The following is a 7,327-nucleotide window of genomic DNA, read 5'->3' on the forward strand; positions in this document are numbered from 1 at the left end:
CCACCACTGGTGCAGCATAGCTACAACTGTAGGGGCGGATATAGGACCTCCAGTGATACGTCCATGTCCAGCACTCTTCTCTTCAACAGTACTCATATAATATCTGAAGAGTGAAAACATAACTGCAGCATAGAGACTTACAGTTCACGGTTGTGCTCCTCTCTGGGAATTTAATAAGCCCCCCTGCTCCTCTCTTGACCTCTTCAACCATCGCTCATTCATTCACTCCTCTCACAAAACCATTCATTCAATCATCCAATTCACCTTCTTCCTCCCTTCTCCTCTTTCACTGTCTCTCCTGCACCGCCTCCTTCCTCTTACACACCTCTTCCTTTCTTTCTTAATCTCTGATTCTCTTCCTCTCCCAACTCTCATTCCTACCCTTCTGTCTGCCTGCCCCTCCTTCCCTCCGTCCTATCTCTCCCTCTTTTCCCTCTCTGTCTCTCGTTCTATTTCTCGGCTACAGGAAATGGTTTCTTTCCCGATCCAGGGGGTTGGAGGGGTGTACTCACTGTCCCAAACAAAGAGGTCACTGTGTGAATCCTCCACAAATACAAAGAAGAACAGGAAGGCAGATAACAATCAGAAACCTACTCTCATCCTGCCTTTCTCATACAAACACACACACACACGGAACCTCCGTTGCACTCACGCAAAGCATTTCTCAAACATGCAACAGAGACGCAGGATACTTCTTTACACTGTATATTACATGCTTTTGGCGCTCAGCAGCGGACTGTGAGCTCATGTCGGCGCACACCTCCGAGAAGCAGAAAAAGAAGGAGAAAAAACTAGAGGGAGCCAGGTTTGATGAGCTGCATGCAAATGACATGTAAAAATATAAAACTGCGATACTTAAAACGGGGGCCGAGATAAGAGATTTGAAAATGAGGCACTCTTGGAAAGCAGGCTCCTGAACTGCCGGAGATGAGGCTCAGAGATAGAGAGGATAGAGGTTTTCCCTCTCCTCTTCTCTTCTCGTCTCTTACACCTCCTCCTCCTCCTCCTCTTTCCTTCCTCCTCCACCCTGCAGAAGCCGGTGCAGATGACAGGGAGATGCAGATACCAGCCAGTCATTGCCTCTGAGTGATGAACACCTCCTCCCTCCGTCTCATTTAACCCTCCTCTTCCACATTCGCCTCGCCTCTCTTCCAGGTCTCTTTTTCTCTCATATTTCCTTTTGTCTCTCATGTTTTGTTTTAGTCGACAGACCCTTCCCGCCTTTCTCTTTGGGCCTCTTTTGTTCCTCTTCCTCCCTGGCCTGGCTGGCTGTGTTTCTGTCTATCAGTATTTTATCTTATTTGGCGGTTTTCTCTCCCCTCTCTCCAATCATCCCTCCTCTCTCCCTCTCTCCCTCTCTCTCTCTCTTGGGGTGATAGGCTCTTCTGTCAGGGCCCGGTTGATGGACTGAGACACAGACAGCTGCTGTCATGATGTGGGCAAGTCATACAACAGGTAGCCTATGTGGAGCACACTGATTCAATCACTGCAGATAGAAGCTAGCTCTCCTCAAGGCCATGATGCACAGGGTCAACATTTTGAGGCAATACGTCCATCACTCAAGGGGTGGTTTGGGTTTTGCCCAAAAACGCTGCAGTAGTCCCAGTGAGATGGAAGTCAGAGCATCCTTAACTTCTGTAATGTGACATCTTCAAATGGGAAATTCTATTCAATCTAGGGATTGAATAAAATCTTTGAATGAACTGATCAAAAATAGGGGCGTAAAGATTAACTGATACAAATCAATACAAAACTCTGAATCTCCGATACGTCCATCAGAAACAGATATAGTCAGAAATAGCTCCACTTGAGCATCTCTTTACGTGTTATCTGTGTGATCAAGGGCCATGGCTAGGCGGTCAATAGTGAGGAGCTAGCTAAGAACACGCTAAGAAGAGTCACAAAAAGGTGTCAGGCCATCATTTTGAAGCTAAACTAGATTCAGCAGCAGCACACAGGAGGCTGGCTACCTTCTTTGGATGTTGGCCTATAGTGCCCCACTGCTAGGATCTCCTCTGGGTCCTAGTGTCCCACTGCTACACTACTATAGCAGCTAGCTGGGTGCAGATGGTGTCTGGATACAGTGAAATAACCCTTGTCACAAGTTATATTTATACAGTATATAATAAGGATGTTGCTTTATTGGTTTCACTATGTGGGACACCATCTTACTAATTCATAGGGTTCCATCATATCATCATTACAGATATAAGGCAAACAACAGTTGAAATCATTAAATCACAACCATGGCCAATGAGCTGCAGTGATCCATAATGGCATAAGGAAATATGACACGTCATTTTAAACTGGATCGGTCCAAAGTGGATATTGAGTTAGTGCAATCTCAAACTGTATTCAATCGTTACATGGTTAACTGTATCATGTCTCTTAGTGATACTTGAGTGTTTACCTCCCAGTATTCACTTTGTGGTCGCAGAGAGAAGATGCTGTCTTGTCCAGTTTAGCGTTTTTTGTGAGACTAAATAGTCGATATTTTGGGTCACTCTCTTGCATTGGCTTGCATTCAGTCAGTCAACAGTGACTGCTGCAGGACTACCGAGCTCATGAGTACAACCCTAAGCAATGGGCTTTTCCACAGCAGACATGCTAACTTGTCATAGTAGGAAAAGCACAGCTGTTACCAATAACAATACAAATCGCTCCATTCTCTTCCAATGTCCCAGTAAGTCAAAGCAGTGTGACGATGAGCCAGCTTACAAGTATGAACAAATTATACAACACCAGCAATGTCTTTGAGGAAATATAGTCTGAAAGTGTGCGCTGTTATTCCAAAATCGGAACAATAATCAAGTCTTGGCACGCTTTATGACAACCAGCCTGAAACCACCCTGCATTCAGACATCTGGGACGACGTTATGCACATGCAGAACCCCCAGTTTAAAATGTCTCCATTCAAACATGTCAAAAGTGCAAGAGAACAAGTGGCCCATGCGGCGGTGCTGTGCGTGGCACAGCCATGGCCACCACCTGCTACCCCTTGGCTCTGCCATTGTGGCTTCCACCCACGTATCCCTCACCTGCACTGTAACAACTGAATGTGAAGAAAGAGGAAGAAATTAAATTCCAAACACACACTTTTAGCAGTGTAAACAAAGCTTTTGCCAAATGATATTCAAACAAACACCTGCAACCCATATTATTGCATGGTAGCCCCTGTCATCAGTGTATGAATGGGTGAATGATGACATGTAGTGTTTAAGTGCTTTGAGTGGTCGGAAGACTAGAAAAGTCTATACAAGTACATCCATTTACCATTTCACATGGCTGCGAGCTGTTACAACCATGAGTGTGGTTTGATATGATGGGAGAAGTTATGTTGCCTGAAATCATCATTTCATCATTTTACAGGGAAAATGTAGAGGGGATTTGATATTTCATTTATAATATTTATAATAAACACAGGGACAGTGTGTGGATGTCTCTTTTTATTTGACTGTGCCTTTAAAGATAGAAACGCTTGCCCTGCTCTCTGGTTCCTATCAGAACGTTCCTTACGTATTGCGTTCTTCTGGGGGGCACCGCAGAAGGTATCTCAACACTCGCCGTAATCATTGATTTGTCATCTTCTGAAGGAGCACCATTTTAATTAACATTCTAATTTGATGGGTGGAGGAGAGAGAGAAACAGAGGCAGAGAAACACTGTTGATGAGTCCAGATAAAAAAAGATCAAAATCTGGATGTAAACAAACCGGCTCGGAGTCAACGCAAAAAAAAAAAAGGAAGAAGAAAACAGCTCCAGAGAGAATAAGGAGGAGACGGTGATCACCTTCACTCGTCCTTCCAGGGGAGCGAGGGAAGGAGGAAGTGGAGAGGAGAGTAGAGGAGGTAGAGGGGAGGAGAGATAGGGAGTGAGAAGAGACTACCCAAAAAGTGTTTGAAAAGCCGTGGGTGGCGCGCCTTATCGCCCCAGTTCTCCTGGAGAGATTATTGGGGGATTAGTGCGAACGCTTGTTTCTAAAACATGATGAAAAGACGTTCGGCGCGTGATAACGCTTTGAACTCCCCTACTCTGCTCCTTCCAGGATCGTGCCTTCAGGCTGCCTTTCCACGAAAGACAGGATTGGGGTGGGGTTGAGCTGCTGGGTGCTGCTGAGGGAGGGAGGACAATAGGGACAATGTTGTAAGTGCAGACTGTCCTGTGGAGACTTCACATTGGACATCTGTCCTTCGGGAGGATGCAACCGATGCAACAAGCTCTAGCTTTGCGTACACGTTAGCACCGTCACTCCTATGCTCTCACTCCATCTGAGCTGAACATTTCACAACAATCCTGCAACTTGGGTCCAATCACATGCACACGCACTATCAGTTAATTAAAGCAGGATCCAATCAGGAGGAGAGGAGATATAATATCAGATTTGTCATGTGCGATCCAATCGGAATAGCAGAAGTGGTGCGCTCACTCCCCGAGTTGCCAGGGGAGGCTCGCCGAGGAGGACCCGGTTGTTCACTCAACCAAAAACAGTGAGGAATCAGCGGCACAGCTGATCAGTTGATCAGTAAACATTATTATACCCTGTTCGAAAGTCCAACAGCCATATCAGCCAGAATATATTTAAATAGATAAATGCTTTCATGCCTCTTTCTCAAGAGATGCAAATGGCAGGATTTCCATATGACACAGACCAGTTAACACGCCACCAATCTAATGAAGGAGATCTGTTGGAGGGAGAGCGAGGACTGGATCTCATTTGCCTCTCTTTGCTCCACCCTGATTTCTCAGAAGTAACAAACTCACCCCCACCCATATGATAACACACACAGACACAAGACAACATCAGAGGTATTTAAATTCATATTGTTTCAGATAAAGGAAATGAAGTCATTGAACATAATGTGTCTCTTTGCGTCTATGTGTTACTTGAGTGTGAATGCTTCCCGATGTAGTTGTGTTGCTCGGTAGGCTTTGTATCGAACTGATAGCTTATCTGTCAGGGTCCAATAAGAAGCAAATTTGTCGAGAGAGAAGTTGAGAGAGAGGGCGATGCTGGAAGGGGCAGGACCACTGAGTGGACCATGCCAATCTCACCCAGAGACGGGGGAGGAAGCCTGGGGGCTTCACAGAGCCCGGTGAGAACAAGGACGAGGACTGAGGAAGACAGGTGGTATAAGTAAGATAGAAGTGAGGAAGGAAAGATCTGGCGGGGGGAAAAGCTTATATATATATATATATATATATATATATATATATACAGAGAGAGAGAGAGAGAGAGAGAGAGAGGTGAGCAGATGGTGAGAGCACATCCAAAGCAGGGAGATGAGCGATAGAGGGAAGTACGGCCAAAAGAAACATCTTTCTACTCAGATAAGATACAAACTGTTACCCTTACTTACTTTACATACTGTATCTGTAAATGAAAATGAAAATGCACCGTCTGCACCACAATGAGCTCGCAATTTAATATGCTAAACACCTGATGAGGAATAAGGAAGGAATGAGAATTGCTCCTTCAAGCAATTTTAAACCATTTCTTGTAAACATGATGTTGGGCAATGCTTTCTTTAAGTGGGTTTCTAGTCATCCATTTTCATGTGCATTTACACTGTACACACAAAATTGGAATAGAAAAAAACATTGATGTGGCAGAAAATGGTGAAAAAAAGGCCTTGCGATCAGAGAGTTGTTGGTCTGATCTCCAGACTGGTGGGATGTCATGTTCATCCAGACTACAGACCAGTTCTAAGCAGGTTATGAGTATGTAGTGTGTTACCACTTACTAATTAAACCTGTGCTGTTGATGTGCAATAGTCTCCCACAACATGTTTTACCATTAATAATAACTATGAAGATAGCCCTGCATCCAAAGACAAAATGTCCAGAATGGACAAATCTGCACCTGACCCTTTGCATCCAAAAAAATGCCAACGTGTAGTGCAGATGCAGGACGTAATGTACCATACACTGTTTATAGTGTTGAGCAAGTTCACATTTCACAAGAGCTACACATCTACTATACATAGTGAACAACTAATCTGTGTTGAAACCAGCAGTAGGAGAGCTAGTTAATGTTAGCTGTTAGCTGTTAGCTGTTAGCAGCTGGTGCAGCACAGTCCTATGGAGCTACCAGCAAACATTAACAGAGGTTGCATTGAGTTGCATGATGATGCGTTCAAGCTCCATTCAGTAAAAGTGAGTATTAGGCAAAGGAAAATTGTAAGGAAGGAATATTGTAACGTCATCATGATGTGCTCAAATGTGATTTTGTAAAAGTGAGTTTTTTTCGAGAAACTTAAGTAGTAAATATGGTTGTTTGAAGGAGATCTTTTCACTGCAGTATTAAATAGATATTAGAGAGAGAATTATGACCTTTTCAACTATTTTTGTTTTTCACGCACTGGTAGGATCACGACCAGGTGTTGGCTGATATCAGCAATCAGAATCTTGAAATGGTATCGGAACATCTCTCAAAAAGTCCAACAACGACGTCCGTATGCAACGCACCAGGCTTACTGCTAACTCCAATTTAAACACACTCACATCCCTATTACACACATTGAGAGCAACTGATGTAGTATGATGTGCAAGATAGTCCCACAGGGCTGGTGGAGGTGGATGGGTCAATGCAACACAGTGGTCCAGGAGACCGCTGAATGTGTCCCATTCAAAACTAAAAGGAAACGTTGCCAGTTGCCAGTAGAGCAATGCATAGTTTACGGGCCTAAAACTGCAACTAAATGTCTCTTTGGCTAAAGTACTGGAGTATTGGATTCATCTTCATATTTTACTAGATGCAAACAGAATCTTTTGACATTGAATATTATTCCTGCATCTATAAAAAAAACTTAGTTCATCCTCTCGCTGTTCCTGAAATAAAACCGTTCAAATAGCCAATCAAGGAATGCAGTGTGATGGCTCGGGCTTCAGCGGAGGAGGAGAGCCCTGACCCCTGCTGACCCACAAGGGAGGGAGGCAGGGAGGGATGGAGGGAGGAGGGAGGAGGGGGAGGATGTGGAGTGACAGGGGGAGAAACACAGGAGGAATGTGAGATTACGGACACTATCTCCAGCAGATACTGAAGGTCCGTCTCCTCACTTCTCCAGTCCGCAGATATGAAGGGAATGAGGAAGAAAAGAGAAAATGGGTATTAAGAGTCAGAACGAGATGCTTTCCATATGAATGCAAAGCCCTCAAAAGAACAGAAACTGACTTTACAGTTTAGAGGAGGAATAGGACGGTATGGGCAGCGGAAGTGAGGGGAAGAACAAAAGGTGATGGGTGAGTAGGTGTGTCTGTGTGTGTGTGTTTGTGAGTCCACACACACACACACACACACACACACACACACACACACACACACACACACA

Source organism: Anarrhichthys ocellatus, unplaced genomic scaffold, assembly GCF_004355925.1.
Source record: "Anarrhichthys ocellatus isolate YVR2014 unplaced genomic scaffold, GSC_Weel_1.0 scaffold41, whole genome shotgun sequence".
In the NCBI taxonomy this organism is placed as follows: Eukaryota; Metazoa; Chordata; class Actinopteri; order Perciformes; family Anarhichadidae; genus Anarrhichthys; species Anarrhichthys ocellatus.